The following is a 23,615-nucleotide window of genomic DNA, read 5'->3' as shown; positions in this document are numbered from 1 at the left end:
GACATTGAGTGGGGTCTTTCATAAGCCAGTCTCCGAACTGGGTGGCAAATGCTCAGCCCTTTAAAAGCTGGCCAGATACAGCATTCAATCTAGTCCCCATGTGGACTGCTTTCACTCTTCCCCTGTGTCCACACCTTTTCTAGAATCTTCTATACTGCTTTTTGCCATCCCCTGTCCTGCTCTCTGGACTCAAGTACATCTCCACGTCATCCCTCTGCTCTGTGCAGAGGGCAGGGCAAGGACTTTTATCTGTATACTACAGAAGGAAACCAAGGACCGTAGGGGTATCCTTGTCTGTGGTGGCAGCTGAGGGTGGTGCAGCTCTTCCTGGTCTCCGTGCACATGGCTCATGCATACCTTCCTCCTCCTGCAGGAGGTGAGACTCTGCCATGCTAGAGAAATGCTCAGAGAGATGGCATCAGGCTGGGGCTGGGGAGCCTGGAGACCCATTTGGGGTGAGCAGGAGACGTGTAAGGTCAAGTGACTAATCCTGCGATTTCTCCAATATCAAATGCACATTCTGTGGAAATAGATGTGCTCGACGGCAGCATCAGAAGGGAATCGATGTGCAGGGAGCTGGGATTAGATCATGTTAAGCTGAGGATTTTATAGTCTGTTTTTCTTCTACGAGAGTCAACAATAGGTCAGGGTTGTTTCATCTTCCTGAATAAACAAGCAGGTGGGTTGCAGGAACAGCAGCCACGGCCCAACTGTGAGTGTGTGTATGTGTGCTTGTGTTGGGGAAGGTGTATGTGCACATGTAGGTGGATGTGCATGTATGTATGTCTGTGTGTAAGTCTGTGTAAAGGTGTGTGCAAATGTGTGAACACTTGTGTGTGTTGTGTGCATGTGTGTGCCCAGGCATGTGTATATGTGTGCTTGTGAGTGGTTTTGGGTGTGTGCATCAACATGTGTGTGTTTACAGGTGTACATGTACGTGTGTGTGCACATGTGTATCTAAGTGAGTGTGTGTATGCATATACCTGTGTAAGTGGGTGTGTTTCTGTGTGTGCGGGTGTAAATATGCATGGGAAAGGATGTATATGTGCATATATAAGTGTGTGTGTGCAGAAAAGACAGAGAGAATGAAGCTAGAATCCAGGTTATTTTCAAGACTCTTAGAATAAATGCTTGAGGTGATGGATACCCCATTTACCCTGATGTGATTATTATGCATTGGATGCCTGTATCAAAATATCTCATGTAACTTATAAATATATACACCTACTATGTACCCACAGGAATTAAAAATAAAAAAAATAACAAAGAGGCTGTTAGAGGCTGGGCATGGCAGCTCATGCCTGTAATCCTAAACAGCACCTTGGGAGGCTGAGGTAGGCGGATTGCTTGAGGTCAGGAATTTGAGACCAGCCTAGCCAACATGGTGATGGTGAAACCCCATCTCTACTAAAAATACAAAAATTAGCCAGGCATGGTGGTGCACGCCTGTAATCCCAGCTACTTGGGAGACTGAGCAGGAGAATCACTTGAACCTGGGAGGCGGAGGTTGCAGTGAGCTGAAATGATGTCACTGCACTCCAGTCTGGGTGACAGAGCAAGACTTCATCTCAAAAAAAAAAAAAAAAAAAAAAAAAAAAAAGACTGCTAGAAAACATGCTAACATGCTATAGCCGTTAGAGATACACGGGTCTCCAGAATAGCCATAGAATGGTGTTAAGGAATCCCCAGGCCCATGGCCCTGACCATGAGTGGGTGACTGGGTAGCTCATCTCGTGAACACTCCACCCTCTCGCCTCTGCTGGCACAGTCATGGTGTGGGGCTCTTGGGGCCAGTGTGGATGGACAGCCTTCGAGTTCCTCAGGGCCTGGATGCAAATTCTAGCTCTTCCTTCTCTCTGTGGGGTCTTGTGGTAAATTAGCATCCTCCCCAAGCTTCTGTTTCCTGCCCCGTGAAATGACGTAATGAGAAACCCCCATAGGTTGTTGGGAGACCCAGAGGAGACCTGGATAGGAGAATGCTCTGGCACTTGAGCACTGGGGGCTTCCATCCCTCCTTCCCTGCTCTAGCTGGGGTGGGGTGGCTGCTGGGGCTGCCCATGGAGGTTGGGCCCTGTAGAGTGTCAGTGTGAAGACAACTGAGGGGCACATCAGCTCTTCTACCCAAACAGTCAGGCTATGGCCTGGACCCCACAGGGCCCAGATGTGTCCATGAATATCACTGAAAGTGCACTTCTACTAGGATGAGCCATTAGAAACAGAACCTTCCTCAAACAGCCATCTTGATGTGGGTCCCGGGGACGGGTGGCTGTTGAGAGGTCTGGCAGGGCTGAGACTGTCTCACAGGCCATGCAAAGCTGCTTAGTGACCCTCTATTCTGGTGCTGGGGCCAAAGCCAGGACTCTGGAGCCAGAGAAACCAGGTTCAACTCTTGGCTTGGCCACTTCCCAGCTGTGTGGCCTGGGGCAAGCTGCTTGACCTTTCTGGGCCCTGGTTCCTCACCTGCAAATGCTCACTGCCTTGCTAACCTGCCTGGCTCAGGGGAAGCTGCTTCAGAGAGAGCCTTAAGGACTCTGTATTCATTTCCTATGGCTGCTGTGGCTTAAAACAGCACGGACTTCTTATCTTACAGATCTGGAGGTCAGAAGTCTGACATGGGCCTCCCCGTTCTAAAATTGCATTAGTCGGCTGCGCTCTTTTCTGGAAGTTCTGGGGGAACAGTGGTTTCCTAGTTTTCCCAGCTGCTGTAGGCCGTCCATTCTCCTTGACTTCGGATCCCTTCTCTTTTCAAAGTGTATCAGCACTACCTCCGGTTCTTCCATCACATGGCCTTTTCTGATGCTGGCCTTCCTGCCTCCTTCTTTTAAGGATGCTTGTGATCACATGGGACCCGCATGGACAATCTCAGATAATCTGTCATCTGGAGATCCTTAACTTTTTTTTTTTTTTTTTTGAGATTGAATCTCACTCTGTCTACCAGGCTGAAGTGCAGTGGCGTGATCTCGGCTCACTGCAACCTCCGCCTCCCGAGTTAAAGCAATTCTCCTCCCTCAGCCTCCCGTGTAGCTGGGATTACAGGTGCCCGCCACCATGCCCAGCTAATTTTTGTATTTTTAGCAGAGATGGGGGTTTGTCATATTGACCAGGGTGGTCTTGAACTCCTGACCTAAGGTGATCCACCCACCTCAGCCTCCGAAAGTGCTGGGATTACAGGTGTGAGTCACTGCGCTAGGCTGAGATCCTTAACTTAATCACATTGCAGAGCTCCTTTTTACCATGTAAGGTCACCATGTTCAGCTGTTCTTGTATTGCTATAAAGAAATACCTGAGACTGGGTAATGTATAAGAAAAGAAGTTTAATTGGCTCATTGTTCTACAGACTGTACAGGAAGCATGGTGCTGACCTCTGCTTCGGGGGAGGCCTCGGAAAGCTTACAATCATGGAAAAGGTGAAGGGGCGGGGGCAGGAGCAAGTTGGGGGTGGTGGTGGTGGCAGGGAGGTGCCACATACTTTTTTTTTTTTACTTCGAGATGGAGTCTCACTCTGTCACCGAGGTTGGAGTGCAGTAGTGCAATCTCGGCTCACTGCAACCTCCATCTTCCAGGTTCAAGCAATTCTCCTGCCTCAACCTCCCGAGTAGCTGGGACTACAGGCATGTGCCACCATGCCTGGCTAATTTTTGTACTTTTGGTAGAGATGGGGTTTTGCCATCTTGGCCAGGCTGGTCTGGAACTCCTGACCTCAGGTGATCTACCCATCTCGACTTCCCAAAGTGCTGGGATTACAGGCGTGAGACACTGGGTCCAGCTGGTGCCACATACTTTTAAATGACCAGATCTGATGAGAGCTCACTCACTATAGCAAGGACAGCGTCAAGCCATGAGGGGTCCACTCCCATGATCCAGTCACCTCCCACCACGTCCCACCTCCAACATTGGGGATTACAGTTAACATGAGATTTGGGAAGAGACAAATATGCAAACTGTATCAGTCACATCCACAGGTTCCTGGGAAGAAGATGTCTTTAGGAGGCCACTACTCCTCACTACTCCAGTGTCTCCAAAATGAGAAGATGCTTTGTAATTGGCAGGGAGGAGAAAGGTGTCCCCAGCGTCCCAGCAGAGCAACTCTCCAGTCATCACCCACTGTCTCAGTCATTCCACAAACATCTATTGAGTGCCAGCTGTATGCCAGACTGACCCTTGCCCTCAGGAAGTTTATGCACTGGTTAGGGAGGCAGATAACAAACATGCAATACTAAACATTAAAAAAATAATATAGCAGGTGCTGACAAGTTCTTTGGAGAAAAGTCAAGTAAAGCAAAAGGAGGGCAAGAGCTGTGGTGAGGGCTGCCTGGGATAGGGTGGGTCTGGAAGCCTCTTGGGAAGGTGATGTTTGGGCAGGGCCTGGTATTAAGGAAGGGAAGGAGCCAGCCAACTGGAAGGGCGTGACCAGTGTGGATTGAATTGTGTCCCCCATAAAGATATGCTTAAGTCCTGACTCCCGGGCCTGTGAACGTGATCTATTAGAAATAGGGTCTTCAGCCAGGTGCAGTGACTCATGCCTGTAGTCCCAAGTAATCAGGAGGCTGAGGCTTGAAAATCACTTGATCCCAGGAGCTTGAGGCTGCAGTGAGCCGAGATCACGCCACTGCGCTTCAGCTTGGGTGAGAGAGCCAGATTCTGACTCTAAAGAAAAATAAAATTAAAAAAAGAGACAAGTTCTTTGCAGCTCTAATTAAGATATAAGGTGATAGGAGGATGCCTAAATCCAATCATTAATAAAGCCTGGAGCTGGTCTTCCTGCTGTAGGGCAAACAGTTCATCTGGGGTTGCCAAAATGATCAGCACAGCCTCTTCCCATCCTTGTTGATAAAAAATAAACAGGAGCAGCTGCCCTTTCTTGTTCATTCATTGCCTGGCATGTTGCAAGCATTGTCGCATTTATTCTTACACAGCTCTGGCAGGTGGTTATTGTTAGTGTTCCATTTCACAGATGAGAAAACTGAGGGTTGAAGACTAAATGATGACAACTGCCTACACACACTCAGCGATTGAATTGGGTTTTTGAGACTCAAACCCAAATCTCTTTGCATCCAAGCGCACACTCTTAACTGGAGAAGCTGGAGGTCAGGGACCATCCTTTTTTTTTTTTTTTTTTTTTTTCCCTCTAATGTCTCCATGCATCTAGCAAAATGCCTTGCACATCACAGTCAGCTAAAACATATTGATTTTTTTCTTCTGTTAATGATCTCTTAAGTCTTGACAAGAGAGTTCAGTTCCATCAGAACTTTTGACAAATCCCAAACCAATTTTCCATACTACGTTGATTTATTTATTCTGTAAACATTTGTGGAAAGTCCCTGAGCACCTGGAACATGCTGCAGGCTTAGTGTCTTGGTTCTATCCTGAGTAGATGAATTATAGCTACAGTTTTGAAAAGCAATTATTTTCATTGATAATTGGATAAAATACCCTAAGTATTCTGTGGGTGACCTCAAGGGAGCCAAGTAGCGGCAGCTGGAAACCTGGTCTCCTGATTGGAAGGCACAGGTTGATCCCTGTTCACCTGTGGCCTTGGAGCCTTTGGCTCTGCAGGGCTTTTGGGCAACTGGGATCTCCCAAGTGTTGCCTACCCTCCCGCTGGGTGAAAACATGCACCTCCTGGCCTCTAGAATGTGCCATTGGTCCTGGTCTCTCTTGAGGTTTGGTCCCAGAAGCCTTTCTTCCAAATACTTTGCAAAGCTGTTCTCTCTGTTTTTGTTTTTGTTTTTTTTCTTTTTTTGCCTTTTGCATTGTCATTGCTGTTGACAAGTCCCAAGAGCAATTTGGGATGGCCATGTTTTGGTGTCTTCAGTGACCTCAGTCCGCTGGGAGAAGTTATTCCCCTGCATCTCAGCTGATGGTTGGGAAATGGATGGTTTGTCTGTGTCAGGAGGTGTGGGCAGAAAATACATGGTTGTTGGTGCGGAGTGCTGAGAGACGGGGTAGAAGAGTTTCACTGAAGTAGCTAAAGAGAAGACACGTTGACTAAAATGACGGCTATCATTATTGCCCATCTGCTTGGCATGTATGCAAAAATAATAATAACATTGAAACAACTACTTGATAATGCCCGGGCTGCAGAGTCTCTCCCCATACAGTGATACAGAAACAGTGCAGATTGCTCCAAAGAGCAATTTAGCACCATGCATTGAGCTTTAAACAAGCTCCTATCGTTAGATCCAGCAATTGCTTTTCTAGGATGAAAGTCAGTTAAATCACAGATGTGAAAAGATTTATGTTGAGGTTATTTATCACTGGATATAGTAGCAAAACTTTGGAAAGACTCCTAGTGTCCAACCATTGGGAAGGGCTTAAATAACTTCTGTCTATCCATTCGTTCAATGGAATGTGTATGCAGCCATTTAAAATGGTGCTCGTGTGCATTTTTGCTGCCATGGAAACATAATAATCATGGTAATAGTGTTTATAATGTGCCAGACACTGCTCTAAGACTTCACAAGGAATAACTCAGTTATTCCTCCTAGCAACCTTGTGGTGCAGATGCAATATTACAATAATCCCCACATTACAGATGGAGAAGCAGCAGCCAGTAAGGCAGTGAGCCAGGACTTATGGCCCACGTGGCAGTGAGTGTTCCCTAACTGTTCACCACTCTGCCTCTCACTGTGACCACAGAGATGGAAAAATCAAAGACATGAAACTGCATGTCCAGCTTATCCCAGTTTTGCTGGGAATGATGTTTATTATGCTTGGAAGAAAGACTAGAGAGGAAAGCATCTACGATGTTGGTAGCTCTAAGTGGTAGGATTAGGGGTAGTTCTCTTCTATTTTTGGATTTTCTAAAATTTTTTTACAAGAATTGCTGTATTACCTTTATAATAAAAATAGAGAAAGTGAGAAGGGGGGGTCTTACCTTTATAATACAAATAGAGAAAGTGAGAAGGCGGGGTCTTAGAGTTGCTGAGATGTTGAACTTCACTGTCTGCTAGCTGTGTGACCTTGGGAGAGTTACTTTATCTCTCTGAACTACACTTACTCAGCTGGTAATTGTGAACCACCTAGGTTTTAGGATTGTTGTGAGGATAAGAAACTGTACAGGGATGGTCCTGAGCATGTTTGTGGTTAGGTCTATTTCTTGCCTTTCCCTGACTCTGGTCTGTAGGACAGTGGGATGGGATGATTCCCAGAGGCTCCTATGTCAGCTGGCTTCCAGCTGGGCTCAGCCAGTGGGAAGCACTCTTAGGAGATTGCCGGGTAGGAGGAAGAGAGGAGCCAGTGTTCTCCTCCTCCTCTCTCTGCCTGCAGTGGGTTCTCAGGCAGTGGTTGTATCTCCTCTGTGGTTTTGTGTTTTCAGCTCCTGCCATAGAAGTGCCCTTAGGTTCCAGTCTCCATTGTGTGATCCCAGCTCTGGGCTCCAGTAACTCCACTTCTTCCCCCTGTGCCTCCAGCCTAGAGGTGGGAGTCTCCTGCTCTTTTCAACGTTTGGATGGCATTGCTGTCCCCTGGTACTCATCCATTACTTGTTCAATTAGTCTGGGTTCTCCAAAGAAACAGAACCAATAGGAGATACACACACACATATGTGCGCACACACATGCATACGTAGAGTTGGCTCACACAATTATGGATGCTGAGAAGACCCAGGATCTGTGGTCGTCAAACTATCAAACAAGAGAGCTTGTGGTATATTCCCTGGTTGAGTCCCAAGGCTTGAGAACCAGGATTACTAATGGTGTCAGTTACGGCCTGAGTCCAAGTCTGGAGGCAGGAGGCTGGTGTTCCAGCTAGAAAAAATTAGGCAGAGACAGCAAATTCTCCCTCATGCCACCTTTTTGTTCTAGTCAGGCCTTCAATGGATTGGATGGGAACTACCCACATGGGGGAGGGCAATTTGCTTTACCCAGCCTATGGATTCAAGTGCTAAACTCATCCAGAAACACCCTCACAGACACATCCAGAATAACATGTAACCAAATATCTGGGCACCCTGTGGCTCAGTCAAGTTGGCACAAAATTAGCCATTTTATTTGTATAACCAGTTCTCTGCATTAATTCAATTAAAGTGATTTCTGTTTCCCTGGTTGGGCCTTGACTGATACAGAGATGAAAACAGGTTTGGTTTTGATCTTGGTATTCAGCTTTGAATGGCTGAACAGCCAAATGCCTAGTTCAGTGTCGTTTCTGGGATTTGTAAGGTTGTGAGTCATCAATGATTGAGTGAACATTTATATAACAATAAGTAATGATACAAGATGGTATATTTTTGGATTTATTGTTACTATCTAAATATCCACTTTCAAATGTAGGTAAGCTTTCTGAAAGTATTGTAGAGTGATTTTTTTGGGGGGATGGGGTAGAAACAGCGTCTTGCCGTGTTGCCCAAGCTGGTCCTCAACTCCTGGCCTCAGTGATATTCCCACTTCAGCCTCCAAAACTGCTGGGATTTCAGGTGTGAGCCACCGTGCCCAGCCGATTTTTTTTTTAATTTTATCAATTGTTGGAAGTATAAATTGTTGTGAGAGTCAAGTGTTGCCATAATTAATTTTGATTATGAGAGTTAATTCGATTTACTAAATCATCTTAAATTTTTTCAATTGACAAATAAATAGGGAGACAGAGTTACAATTAATATAAATATTGAGAGTATTAGCTAGATAGCTTTAGGAAGAATATTATTTCCTTTCTGAGCCAAGCAATGCTTATAAAATTTAAATAATAATACAGAACAGAATAATAGAAATTAGATTATATCACAATTACAATATTTGTAGAACCTGCATTCATAATATTCAACAAAATAAACTTTAATAACTGCTTTTAATTTTTAGTTATATAATTCTATCTAGGAATTCTATCTAGGTCATGAGGATTTCAAGAAAATATTATGGATTTTTTTATATACTGAATGAATTAGAAATGGAATGTCACCTTTGCTACCTCAAAATAGGAGGAAAAATTCTGAAGTTATATATGATGTTCATGATAAAACTGATCCAGATGTAACATAAGAATATAGGTATAAGGAAAAAAAGAAAATCCTAGAGAAAGATGAAGCAAGCCTCAAATATCTTGCTTTTCTCCTGACTTCAGTAGAGAGAGAGAGCATTTATTTAACATCACAAATTTGGCCAGGTGCAGTGGCTCAAGCCTGTAATCCCAGCACTTTGGGAGGCCAAGAGGGGCGGATCACTTGAGATCAGGAGTTCGAGACCAACCTGGCCAGCATGGTGAAACCCTATCTCTGCTAAAAATACAAAAATTAGCCAGATGTGGTGATGGGAGCCAGTAGTCCAGCTACTCTGGAGGCTGAGGCAGGAGAACCACTTGAACCCAGGAGGTGGAGACTGCAGTAAGCCAAGATTGCGCCACTGCACTCTAGGCTGGGCAACAGAGTGAAACTCCACCTCAAAAAAAAAGAAAAGAAAAGAAAAGAAAAAACCACCACCACCAAAAAACAAACACAAATTTAGCTAAGAGGCTATGGGGCCACCCAGCCACTGACAGTTCTGAGAAATTTTTGTTTCTGCCCGAAGACATTGAATATTCAAAATGTGACTACTGAAATGTAAATAAAAAATGTTAAGATTAAGGAATTTCTAAAATGAAATGACAGCATTGTTCCTGTCTAGATTTGTGATTCCCTCCAGTCCCATCTGTGCTTCCTTTTAGTTTGAAAGCATCCCCAGAGAGAGCTCTCTCCCTCGCCCCTCCCTGTCCCTGCCTTTGCTGGGTGAGGATCCTCTGGATCTGGAAGCAGCATCAGAATCTGAGCATCCCGAGTTGCTTAGCAGCAGCTGGAAGAGATATTAGACCCCAGCACGGACCAAGGCCTTCTGAGGCTTGGACAAATGCTTCCAAAACAAACTGTGAAGTCTTTATTTATTGGATGACTTTATTTGGTGCTTCCTAAGTGCCAAATATCTCACTATACATCTTTCCCCCATTATCTAATCTAACCACCCAGCAATCCACGAGATCATCCCTCTCTGCATTCCCATTTTACAAATGAGAAAACAGGCTCACATAGGCAAAGTAATTTGCCCCAGGCTGTCTGGCCTGTTGGTGGCAGAACCGAGACTTGAACCCTGGCCCTTCTGACTGCAGGACACATCCACTTAACCACCCTAGTAGCATGCCTTCTCCCAGAATGTTCCAGATCGTGCAACCCAGTGTTGCCATTTTGCTGATAGAGAAAAGGAGAGGCATAATTTCAAGGTTCCCACCCAGAAGGTCAGTGGCATTGTTGGTTTGAATTTCAAGTCTGAGCCTGGGGCATGCAGACCAAAGCCAAGTGCAGGGGAACAGTATCTGCTTTGTGCAGTCTCCATCCCTGGAAGCATCAGGCATGGGGTCCACTGGGATAGATCCTGCAGGCTTTAGAGAGCTCTCCACTAGGGAAATAGAGAAAAACAATCCATTTGGTGCCAGCTAGAGAGGAAAACGCTGGTTGCTTTTTAATTTACCTTGTGAAATAGCTGCTGCTGGGAGCGAGCTATGGCCACCAGATCACGCGGCTAAGAGCCAGGCACTTTGGCACTGGATCCCTCCTCTGGATAACACGGGGTGTTTCAGAACACTGTCTGGATGTTTCCTGTTGACACAACTTTGCAAAACTCTCTGAGCATCCTCATCAAGCACATTCAGGAGCCGGGGCTTTTTGCTTCAAGGCATGTTAATTACTCGGTGAACTGGCAGTGGGAGAGGCAGGGCGGGGCTGAGGGGACATCAGCAGTTTAGCTGGAATGAAGTGGCCCAGATGTTGTTGCCGCCCCCTGCCATGCTCTGATATGTCCGGCAAACATTCCAGGGCCAGTGCTGTCCAATGGAAACATAATGTGAGCCATGTATGTAATTCTGAATTTTTTAGCAGCCACCTTAAAAAAGAGAAGGAAACTGGTAGAATTCATTTAAAAATATATTTCATTTCACGTGATATATTCAAAATACTATCATTTCAACATCTAATCAGTATAAAAACTTTTTTTTTTTTTTTTTTTTTTTTGAGATGGGATCTTGCTCTGTCACCAGGCTGGAGGGCAGTGGCGTGATCTCGGCTCACTGCAGCCTTCACCTCCTGGGCTCAAGTGATCCTCCCACGTCAGCCTCCTGAATAGCTGGGACTACAGGCTCAAGCCACCACACCCTCTATTTTTTAAGTTTTTAAATTTTTTGTAGAGACAGAGTCTCACTATGTTACCCAGGCTGGTCTCAAACTCCTGGCCTCAAGTAATCCTCCTGCCTTGGTCTTCCAAAGTGCTGGGATTACAGGCATGAACCACTGTGCCTGACCTGTAAAGCTATTAATGAGTATTTTATATTCTTTTTATGGCACTCAGTCTTGGACATCCAGTGTGCATTTTATACCTACAGCATGTTTCCGTGTGGACTAGCCACTTTTCAAGTGCTCAGTGCTACAGGCGGTATTGCTTCTCTGCCTGCGGTGCAGCTCTTGCCATCCCTCTCTGCTACTCAAAGACCTTCTGTGGCTCCTGACTTGCCCAACCTGTTGCAGTCAGTCATATACTGCAGTGATTTGTGTTTCTGACTTCCTCTCTCTCCACTGCCAAGAAAGGTGGGTACCTTTAAGGAAGAAAAAAATAAAGAGTTTTTATTATGGTGTCTGTTAGGGGCATTTATTGTGCATCTACTGTGGGTGCAAAGGGAAGGCTTCCCGGCTTTGCCCTCAGTTTTGCTGAAAAATCAACTCACAAAAAGGCAGATTACTAAGAGAAAAGGCATACAAATGTATGACTACGGTGCACACAGCGAGAATCCCAGTGATGGCTCAGTGGGATACAGATGCTTATATGCCCTGCTTTCTTAGGGGAAAGGGAGATGGGGAAGTGTGGGTGATTTTAGGGGGATAGTAAATGATTTTTAGGAGAATTCAATGGGCTTGAAGAACATACAATAGTCTGGGGCAAAATCGGTCGGGTCAGCAGAGCAAACAAGGGTGTGTGACCAAGGTCTGTCCAGGCGTGTTGACAGACTTTGGTCTTCCTTCCTGCGACATGGGTTCAGTTAGTGAAATTTCAGCGAAGGGGTCAGAGGTCATTGTTTTCTTCTTTGGGCAAAGAAGGGAGCTTCAGCCCGCGCTTTGGGAGAGTTAGAGAATTTAGAGACAGGAAGGCTGGCGAGGAAAAACAATTGCTGTTCTTCGTGGTTCTGTCCTGTCTTTATGCAGATCAGGAAAAGTCTCTTCTAGCATCTGCCTCTTCTAGCAAAAGTCTCGTCTAGCATCTGAAGGCCTTCTAAGGGCCTTCACTACAAAACACTCTTTATCCCAGGGAGCAATGTTTTGGGGTGAAATTCTTCACACTCCTTTACTACTACGTCCTAGTTTTAAGTTCCTTGAGCTGAATTAATTGTGTTTTCCACAATAAATCTTACTGGTACACATGCCTGCATAAGGCATTGTGTTAGGTGCTTTATGTAGTTTTTGTATTTTTTTGCCCAGGTTGGAGTGGAGTGGCATGATCTTGGCTCACTGCAATCCTGGGTTCAAGCTGGGATTATAGGTGTGCCACCATAGCGAGCAAATTTTTCTTTTTTCTTTTCTTTTCTCTTTTTTTTTTTTTTTTTTTTTAAGCAGAGATAAGTTTTCACCATGTTGGTCAGGCTGGTCTTGAACACCTGACCTCAAGTGATCTGCCCACCTTGGCCTCCCAAAGTGCTGGGATTACAGGTGTTAGCCACCACACCTGGCAGCTTTATATCATTTTCTAACTAAATTATCAGTATAACTCCATGAGTAGGTATTTCATTTTACAGAAGGAAAATGGAGGCTCAGAGAGCTGAAGTTGAATCCAGATCTGCAGGACTCTAAGTTGCTCTTTTAGCGACGTTGTGCTGAGCCCAGACAGGTTTGGGTTCTCAGAAAACATGTATTAACTGTGCTGACTGAGACAACAGTTTCTTGCCTCTTTCTTGGTATAAACAGCAGACACGTGGAGGCGGCAGAAGGGGCTGGGATGTCTACCGACTTGTGTGTCTTTCTTGGTCATCAGGATGCAATATCAGCTTGGGCCCAGGAGTGCTGACAGCAGCCTCTTTGGGAACTGGGTCGAGCACAACCAGTGCTCTCAGCAGCCAGGCAACAAATTGCAAAGCCTTAGTCTGTGCCTGATAAATGCCCGTGGTTTTCCCCTCCTCTCCCGGCATCAGGCTGATAACTGGCGCTCTGCCCCTCCGGCTTCCCGAGACACTGCTATTTACGTGATGCATGATTCACGCTCATTTATTGCCAGAGAGTACGATGCTTTGCCTTGGTACTTTATTGAGAGCACAATAAAAATAAAGATGAGCTACTAATAAAATGTCAAAAGAAAATGTCAATTAGTATTACCAAAAAAAAAAAAAAAAAAAAAAAAAGGCTGATGTTATTGTACATCCTCTCAGTGAATTCCCTCTAATTAGTCAAATAAATATGCAGTCCTCCCACTCGGATGTGTGTTTGTTTGCTTTAAAACATTGTAATTACATCCCCCGCTTTGGAAACTTCTGGGAACCGGAACCTCCACACATGGGCTTTAGCTAGAACGACGTGAGCCAGCACTTTGGTTGGGATGAAACTCCATGCCTGTGTAAGTTACTGGGCTAAGCATTCAGACGCAGGCTGTGCCTCACCCTGCCCTCACTCAAACTCCCACTGTGGCTCCCTAAGGCTGTGACATCAACACCACTTCCACTTTATACAATGCAAAGGGAACTGGGCACAGGGAGGTGAGGTCTGCATGATCTTGACACAGCCTCTAACCTCTCCATGCCTCTGTTTCCTCTTTGATGAAACAAGGCAGATCTAGCTGCTCCCAGCCACAAGGCAATCATGATTTCCATGGCCAACAACTGGCTCTCCCCATCCCTCCAACTTTTCCATATCTCCCTCTTCCTGCAAGAAAACATTAGAACTTCAGTTGATATTTAGTTTATATTGACTTCTTCTATTTTTGTGTATATTTGATGTATATAAATCTATGCTAGGAATGGAGTAGAACAGGTATATGACTAATGAATACATAGGTTGGTGATGTCTCCTGAAAAAAATCTGTGTTATTAAGGCCAGGTGTGGTGGTTCATGCCTGTAATCCCAGCACTTTGGGAGGCAGAGGTGGGTAGATCATTTGAGGTCAGGAGTTTGAAACCAGCCTGGTGTCTACTAAAAATACAAAAATTAGCTGAATGTGGTGGCACACACCTGTAATCCCAGTTCTTCAGGAGGCTGAGGCAGGAGAACCGCTTGAACCTGGAAGGTGGAGGTGGCAGTGAGCCGAGATCTCGCCACTGCCAACTCCAACCTGGGTGACAGAGCAAGACCCTGTCTCAGGGAGAAAAAAAAAAAAAAATCTGTGTGGCTAAAAAAAAAAAAAGGAGATAAGTAGTTTACAGAACAAGGGCTATATATGTATATATATAATTATTATTTTTTGAGATGGAGTTTCGCTCTTCTTGCCCAGGCTGGAGTGCAGTGGCGCAGTCTCGACTCACTGCAACCTCTGTCTCCCAGGTTCAAGCAATTCTCCTGCCTCAGACTCCTGAGTAACTGGGATTACAGGCACCCACCATCACGCCTGGCTAATTTTTTATTTTTAGTAGAGACGGGGTTTCACCATATCGATCAGGCTGTTCTGGAACTCCTGACTTCAGGTGATCCACCTGCCTCGGCCTCCCAAAGTGCTGGGATTACAGGCGTGAGCCACTGTGCCCGGCCACAAGGACAATATAGATGAAGTAAGATGATTTATAAACTGCATTCTCTACAAACTGAAGGGGGCAAATATAATGGATTCCAAAGCTCCACCAAGTAGGAATTATTATCCTGTGAACAGTTCAGGAGGCAGCTTTGAAGAGGTGAGGTCTTGCTCAAGGTCCCACAGTGAGGGTGGGTTGGTGTCCAGGTGTGAGTCCAACGCTCGTGAACTTTCCACTGTGTCAGACCCCTTGCCATCTGCAGTCTGATCTTCAGCACTCATGCCTTATCCTGCGAGTCAGCTTGCCAATTTTCCCTGTATCTTGTTGCTGGCCTAGGACAGATTTGCTCATTTAAGATGCCATTGACCTTATCTAATAAAAAGAATCAGGATCCAAGGAGTCTGTTTAATTCATTATTAAAGATCATTTCCTGTTATTATCTTCCCTATAGCAAAATTAGCTGTTAACTCTCCTGTTAGCATAACCCAGCCAGTATTACTAGGAAATTAGGAAAAAAATCAGTTTAATGATATGTGCGCTGAGCCCAGGGAATTCCCCATCTTTGGCGCATATTAACATTATGCCTTAGAAGTCGAGGAAATGTTCTGTTAAGTGGAAAAAGAGTTGCAGAAATTTTACTTTTAAAAGTCGAGTAAAAAGTTACTTTTTTTTTTCCCAAGTCAAATTAATTTTTGTCTCAGGGCAAGAAAAAGTAAATTAAAAATCACACGCTGCCGCTTCCTCGCAGGCCCCGTTTCCTCCTGGGTTTCTGTCCCTCTTGGCTAGGGTTTTGGGTTTCTCTGGCCCAGTTTGGGCCTCAGAGGACACCAGGCTTCAAGGGTTTCTGCTCCCGGGAACCTCTGGCCATGGCGGGGTGGGGCAGCCTGCCCGTCTTCCACCTGTCTTCCCTTTCAGGTCCTTCCCTTACTCCTGGGCAGTTGTTGGGGGTGAGAAGGGAGCAAGGACTGAGACCCCGATGATTCAGGGAGGTCCCCTGTTGCATGACGTGAAGTGTGGTTGACCCCTGGATAAGGGGTTGCTGGGACGCTGATCACCTCTCCCTCCACTGGGCATTAACACATGGGCTGACCAGGGGCTGGTGGGGTACTTTAGCAGCCTCCACCAGACTCCCACAAAGGGCAGAAATAATGCTGGTGTGATCGTAAGTGAGGTGCCCAGTTCTGAGTGGGTACCCAGGAAGTGAGGAGCTCTGGACAAAAGGAGCAGGCAGTGAGCAGATGTTTCATGGTCGGGGAACACAGCGCTTTAGAGCCCTGTGCTCACGTGTCTGAACGCATAGGGGTGCCTGGGTGTATGTGGGGAGAGACACAGCAGCCTGGCATGGTCAATGAGTCACTGGGCTTGGAGTCCACAGACTTGTGTTGGAATCCTAGCTCCATGTGGCCTCAAGAAAAATCACAAAACTGCTTTGGGCCTCCATATTTTCAGCTGGAGGAGAGATATTCGCCAATCTTTGCAGGTTGTTGTTTTAGACACTGCATTCTCTGCATAATGAAGGGCACAAATATGTGGTGAAGGTGGCAGGTGATTACCTTTCTGGAGGCTTCACCAGCATGGAACTCTGAGATCTCAGAACAGGCTAAGGGGACAGTGCTTGGCCAAGATCGCAGGAAATGGAAGGCTCTTGCAGAGTCCCTTCTGTGTGCCTGAAACCCCATTAGGCTCACAACACATTCGTTACAGGATCATGGGTTCTTGCAACTCAGGGGATTTTGGGAAATCCAGTCAGGTGACCAACTCATCCCAGTTTGTCCAGAATTTTCCTGATTGTATTAATATTAATAATTAATAATAATAGCACCGTAAGTACTGTGGCCTGGGAAACTTCCCATTTCTTGGCAAAGTGGTCACTTTGCTGGTCACCCTACAAATCTTTCTTGTTTTAAAGACCAGGGTCAGGGCAGAGACTATCTGGCCCAGAGTTATATGGTTAGGGACCCCCGACCTGTTTTTGATGTGAACCATGCTTTCTGGGCAAAGATAGAATCCGGCTCACCTCCCACCAGCTCAAGCAGGACCCACAAGCCACATATATGCATCCAAAGAGATGAAGTTTCCTTGGGTTCACTTCACCTGTTGGTATCTGACTTACAATTGTTCTCTGTTAACTCCATTATCTTTCATTTGCAAGAATGCAGCCAACAGGAAACTCTGGATGCTTTCTCTTTAATGAAACACAATTTGATTACAAATCATCAGAGTCCCCTGGCAGACAGCCGTTTTTGGAGGATTTTAGCCTGTTGTGGTCACACCAGCATGATTTCTGCCATTTGTGGGAGTCCAGTGGGGGCTGCTGAAATCCCCACCAGGGGAGGTGGCCACTAGTCTCCCGTCAGCCCATGTGTTAATGCCAGCTGTTGAAAACACCCTCCCTCGTGGCCCTGTGGATGAGGGGTGGTCTTTCTGGGTCCTTGGACACAGTGTGCCAGAGATGCCTTCTAGATTCACTGTATCATTTTGACTCAATGTGCAAGGTTTATTTTTTCTGTTATCTACCAACAGACATTATCGTGGCCAATGTCTAGCCGACCAGATATGGGGTGATCAGTTGTTTGAAGGTGAAAGGTAAGAGCCATGAAGCCGACTTATAAGAACATCTGTGTTTACTGGGACCTTGGAGCCTCAGCTCATGAATATATATGGTGACTTGGGCAGCATTGGCCTTATAGGGCTGAAAGGCAACGCCCTGGGGCAGTATCCTTAATGCGGCAATTGACTAGACACAGTGAGACCAGGTCACACTGTTCCTGGGAGGGGAGTGGCATGATCGTGGCTCACTGCAGCCTCAACCTCCTCCCCAGGCTCAGGTGATTCTCCCACCTCAGCCTCCCCAGTAGATGTGACTACTGGCTGGGGCCACCACGCCCAGCTAATTTTCATTTTTTTTTTTTTTTTTTTTTTGAGACGGAGTCTCGCTCTTTTGCCCAGACTGGAGTGCAGTGGCCCCATGTCCTGCTCACTGCAAGCTCCGCCTCCTGGGTTCACGCCACTCTCCTGCCTCAGCCTCCCGAGTAGCTGGGACTACAGGCGCCTGCCACCACGCCCGGCTAATTTTTTTGTATTTTTAGTGGAGATGGGGTTTCACCATGTTGCCCAGGCTGATCTCAAACTCCTGGCCTCAAGCAATGCGCCTGCCTCGGCCTGCCAGCATGTTGGGATTGCAGGCGTGATCTGGTTCTTTCTGATTGAGGGGTCTGTCTGGGCTCAGGAGGAGGGTCTGGTCTGCACAAGAAGATGGATGAAACTTTCAGTTCCTTCCTGACACCAACAAGAAGAAGCAGAGTGTAGCATAAGTTTAGATGAAGTTTCCTTGGGCTCATTTCACCTGTTGGTATCTGACTTACAATTGTTCTCTGTTAACTCCATTATCTTTAATTTGCAAGAGTGCAGTCAACAGGAAACTTTGGATGCGGAGCACTGCTCAAAAAGGACAGTTTCTAGTCCTCACCACACCATGAAGTGGCTGTATGATCTTGGGCAAGTCATTTCTCTTCTTTGGTCCACTCAGTGTCTCCATTTGACATACTGGAGAATTGAATTTATCTATCTCTAGGATCTTTCCCTTTCACCTCATTACATGGTTTTCTAAGTACCGTCTCTTTATTTTTTACTCACACACAATCTCACCTCTGCCTTCCAGCTAGAACGCGTGTTCCTGAGGCCAAGCATCTTCCCTGAATGCTCGCTAGTAAGTGCCCCACACATGCGGGATCAGAGCCTGTGGTTGCAGAGCAGTAAAATTAGCATTACCTGCGGGTGGGGGTGAGGGGTGTCACCCCATCCTCCAACTTCTTAGAGGAGGAAATATTTTAGTGGTTTGAACAACCCAGATGTACACAAAAGGGCACGAAAACAACTACTTAAATTCTACATGCACTTGGCACTGCAAAGATCAGAAAACTCCCATCAAGATAGATTATAAGAAGAAAAAAAGCATGAGCACTTTGCTTTAATTTAACTCAAGATGACACCTCCATCATCCCTTGGTCTGTAGTCCCGCTAGGGTCCCTGCTCCCTTTTGCACATGCGTGGTGTGTGTTCACATGGAGTCTTCTACAACTTTGCATCTCTGGATTCACTCATTGGTTCCACACATTCAGCTATAGCTGTTTGTGACTTCTCTCCTCCTGCAATTGTTTGAAAAAAGTGTCAGAGCATGGCTCCTTTATCTTGCTGTGTTGGTTCATTTTTTTTTTTTTTGATGGAGTCTTGCTGTGTTGCCCAGGCTAGAGTGCAGTGGCACAATCTCAGCTCACTGCGACCTCTGCCTCCTGGGTTCAAGTGATTTTTCTGTCTCAGCCTCCCAAGTGACTGGGATTACAGGCATGCACCACCACGCCTGGCTCATTTTTTAAATTTTTGGTAGACAGGGTTTACCAGGTTGGCCAGGCTAGTCTCGAACTCCCGACCTCAAGTGATCGGACCACTTTGGCCTCCCAAAGTGCTGGATTACAGGCATGAGCCACAGTGCCTGGCCATTGCTGTGATTGGTTCTAAGAGTCTTTCTGCCCTTCTTTCTCTTTTCCTGCTGTGCTAACACTCACAGGACTCAAATTTCTTGGGAAAGTTGCACAGGAATCATCTACTTTGCAGGGTTAGATATCAGCCTTGCCTTGAAAGGCTGAGCATCATAAACAGTAACACACAGTCTGTTTTCTCTCCCACACTCCCACACCTCATACTGAATATTTAAGAGATATTGAGCTTTGGGGAAAAGAAGCCAGGAGATGTTGGGGAGGAGGTGTCCCTTGATATGAGAAAGCCCATTTCCAGAGAATCAGAAGACTTGAATTCAATTCTGCTGTCAGGGGCTGTGGGGAAGTCACTTTATCATCTGGGACTCAGTTTCCCCATATGAAAAATTAAGTCATGAAAATAAGTAAACCATAAAGTCCATTTTAAACTCCAAAATAGAAAGACCCTCTCTCTCCTTTTCTAAGACCTTACTTAGGGTGAGGTTCCATCAAGGTTCTTTATAACGTACCCCTTTTATTTATTTGAGATAGAATCTTGCCCTTGTTGCCCAAACTGGAGTGTAGTGGCACCACCTTAGCTCACCACAACCTTGAACTCCTGGGCTCAAGCGACCCTCCCACCTTAGCCTCCAGAATAGCTGGGACTATGGGCATGCAACATGCCCAGCTATTTCTTTGTCTATAAAGATGGGGGTCTCCTTATGTTGCCCCGGCTGGTCTCAAACTTCTGGCCTCAACGGATCCTCCTGCCTTGGCCTCCCAAAGTGCTGGGATTATAGGCATGACCCAACAGTCCTAGTCATGCCCTCCATTTAATCCTCAGAACAGCCCTTTGAGGGCATGTTATTAGCCTCATTTTACAAGTGGGGCAACCAAGGTTCAGAAAGGTTAATGGACCTGCCCAGTGAAAAAATTTATGAAGCCAGAGACCAAATCCAGAATTTTCTAACTGCAGCACCCATGTCTCTAACTCTAGAGATTGTTCTAACTCTACCCTCTCAAATATGATGAGACTTTGGTGTTACTCTCAGGAAAACTGCTGAGAAAATGTTGCTTGATTTCCCTGCCCCCATTTGCACAAGGGGTTCCATGTCATGGAGAACTTTCCTTTCAAAAAATTTCCAAAGGACAAGTGATGCATTATGTCTTCCATTTTTGGCAACTTCACACAATAACCTTAACAGCCTCTTGGCTTCCATCTCCCAGGGATGGCATTTCAAGTATGCCTGGTCATGGAGTGCCTGTGGTTTAAAATTTTAATGGAAGACCCTTACCCCCCATCTGTCTTTATTCGCTGTTGCCCTGTCCCTGGCTTCCTGGTGGTCACTGAGCTCTGCAGGCCCCCCTTCCCCCAGCCCGTCTCCTCCTGCCATTGAGAGGGGCTGTTCTCCTTCCCGAGCGGCAAGTCCCTGATTCTTTTAGCACAGCCAATGGGCTCCACTGGGGCTTTCAAGCTTGCTGGCAATTTGGATGTCAGTGGGAAAATCAAGCTTAATATTTGATGACATTACAAAGTCAGTCTGTTCTATTTTCGTCCCAGATAGAGTGAAAAAGCAGAGTTCTCACCAGGAGACTCTCCCAGAAAAGTGGGAGACAGTTGTGTCTGGGAGCCACAGCAGGTTGGCGGGGAGTACTGGGCAGGGGTCAGCATGTGGAGGCTCTGGTTTTGGCTTGACAGCCAACTAGCAGTTGACCTTGGGCAAGTCATTCTCTCTCTGAGCTTTGACTTCCTCCTCCACAAATAAACGATCTCTCAGGCTACAAGTACCCTGATTTAGGAATGATGTGATCTTAAACACAAGATCGACTTGGGGAGGTGTTTCTATGCTCCGTGCAAACTTTAGGAAGGGCTAGAGTGTTTTGAGAGGTGGGGACAGAAAAGCAAGGAAGTGCCCTGGAGACCAGGTGAAGAAGACTGAAAAATGGGACTAGCTCTGTTTGTAGAACATACGAAAGGTTCAGGATACCCAGTCACTGTGCCAGGATTCCAGGGTAGATCCCAAGACTTTGGGGACCCAGAGGAGAAGACAGGTGTTGGTGATGTGGGCAAAGTCAGTCTTCAGTTCCTGTGAATCTCTGGTCTGATGCTCAAGGGAGGTGCTGGGTTCAGTTGTCACCACCAGACTCATGCCTGTCCTGTTCTTTCTGCATCTGCACATGTGCCCACACAGGGTGTGCAATAAGACCATACAGCTCCATGCTCTGATCCTGCGTATGTGGAGTCTGGAGTTTACTGTGTGTCAAGCACAGTACACAGTGCTTGCACTTACATGCCTTTCCATCTTTATCACAATACTAGGAAGTCAGTGCTACTCTCAACCCTATTTTGCAGTTACAGAAACTGAGGCCAGAGAAGCCAAATGGCTTTCCCAAGACCACACAACTGGTCAGGGGTAAACTTGTACTTAACCTCATCTCACCCTAATCCATACCCATTTGCTTTCGACAAATTCTGAATCCTCTGCCTTGTAGACCAAGTCAATTGGGCTGAGACCTGTTCCTGAATATGGCTTTCTTTTAATGCATCTACAGGATCACTTTTCTCTGATCTAGAGTCTGGACCACCTCAGGGGACAAAGCAGAGCTGCCAGGGAGGTGTGGACAGGAGCAGGAATGATGTCAGGTTACCACCTGCTTGCAGGACGGTTGCTGGGTGGCCGTGGACTGACACAGCTCTTCTGCCATTCTCAGTTGTAGTTGTCAAGAATAACTTTGGACTCTGCTGGGAATGCAGTATCTTCTAATAAGGAGGAGTTGGCTGGAACAGCCTGGGCTCTGTACCTGTTCCTCAGATGTCCTTCGGTGCTTTAGCCCAGTGTCTCATAGATCTCCCAGGTATAAAACCCAGGGTGGGCTTCTTTCTGGGGTCCCTTGGCTGCAGTACAAGTGGGGCATGCACATGTACTAAAAATACAAAAATTAACCAGGCATGGTGGTGGGTACCTGTAATCCCAGCTACTAGGGACATGGAGGCAGGAGAATTGCTTAACTGTGGGAGGCAGAGGTTGAAGTGAACCAAGATTGTGCCACTGCACTCCAGCCTGGGCAACAGAGCAAGACTCCCTCTCAAAAAAAAAAAAAAAAAAAAAAAAAAAAGCCAGAAAACCCCTGCAAAACATGGACATAATCTTTTTCATTTTTTCTGGGTGGTAAAGATTAAAAAGTTAGAAAATGCCAAGATAGTGAGAGGTGTGTATGAGTGTGATATTGGTGGTAGCGTAAATTGTTATAACTCTCTTGGGGGGAATTTGGCAATATCTAACCAATATCCTGCCAATATCTTTCTTACTCGTAAGTCAAAACTGTGATTATTAAATCCACAAATGATAATGCTTTTCCACGTATGTTGAAGTTTCTTAAATAGTATTTTATAGAATAAGTTTTCCTAAGACATCATTGAAGAGGTTTTCCAGGAGCATAGTTTGAAAAATACTGACAGGTATAATGTAGGAAGTAGTTAGAATATATCTGGGAGCTACCAACACTATTCAGGTCTAGCTACAGTGATGTTTGCTGCCCCTCTTAGGAAGAGAAACCTTTCACAAACCTCCACCTTCATTTTCTCCTCTTGGAAATGCTTTTTGTTCAGGAGCATAAACGCCAGGGCTGCAAAAGTGATTCCAAACCCAAGAGAACTCCCTGGGGATAGGTTGTTCTCTCTGTAGCTGGGACAAGGAGATGGCAGGCCCTTCTCTTCCCAAGAACCTCCCTGGTGTGCAACCAGAGGCCAGAAACTTACCTTGCAGCATTAATTAGGAGAGATGCAACATTTGGAGACAATCTGTTCAAGAAATCCTGCACAGGACATGTTTTCATCCTGGACTCTGGGGCTGATATGTGCCAGTGGCTTGACTCCACGTGCCTCGATGGAATTCTCTGGCAGAACCTCTCCAGAATGTGTGGAAAAATCTGTTTCTCTGGGTTCTCCTTCTTTGCTTCAAGGTGAAACAGGCGACTTCCTTCACTGTCTTTCTCTGGGAGCACGATGAGCACTAATTACCCGCTCACTGCCAAGCTGGCACCCGGCATGAGCTGTCAGGAGCCTCCAGTCCCTTCCTGAAGCCTGCAGGTAAGTGAACACAAGCAGGAGAGGAACCAGTGAGCATGGCAGGGCCACGGATGGTGTCTGCTGGACCAGCCTCCTGTTTCTTCCTTTGCTGCTCCAAGTCCCCTGCAGGACTAGCTGGAGTCCCCCCATCTGCCCCGGCAACTGCTGTCCAGGGACCTGATGGCTCACTAAGGAGGCTCATGTCTTCTACCGAGGACAGTGGCCTTCCACCTTGGCTGCTCATTAAAACCATACTTAAAAAAAAAAAATCGCTGTCACCAATGCCTGGATCTCACCCCCCATGAATTCTGATTTAATCAAGGTGCTTACAAAGCTCCTGTGTGATTTTAATGTGTACCCATATCTTGATTATGGGATGACCACATACACCGGGATACTTTTGAGAGTGTGTTTGGGCA

The 23,615-nt window shown here is 46.1% G+C and overlaps 1 long non-coding RNA gene across 1 annotated transcript in view; it reads left to right on the top strand.

Annotated features, from left to right (window-relative positions):
- LOC105491472 (uncharacterized) overlaps positions 1-23,280 on the top strand; it is a 28,957-nt gene extending 5,677 nt beyond the window's left edge. Inside the window, exons 2-3 of the long non-coding RNA XR_011616178.1 lie at positions 17,176-17,238; positions 22,738-23,280. This is a non-coding gene — a long non-coding RNA (uncharacterized lncRNA). The remainder of the gene's footprint in view (positions 1-17,175; positions 17,239-22,737) is intronic.
- The last annotated feature ends 335 nt before the right edge of the window (positions 23,281-23,615 follow it).

This window comes from Macaca nemestrina, chromosome 18 (assembly GCF_043159975.1).
Source record: "Macaca nemestrina isolate mMacNem1 chromosome 18, mMacNem.hap1, whole genome shotgun sequence".
NCBI classification, from domain to species: Eukaryota; Metazoa; Chordata; class Mammalia; order Primates; family Cercopithecidae; genus Macaca; species Macaca nemestrina.
Note: the sequence above shows the minus strand (reverse complement) of the source record. Positions and strands in the feature narration are given on the sequence as shown.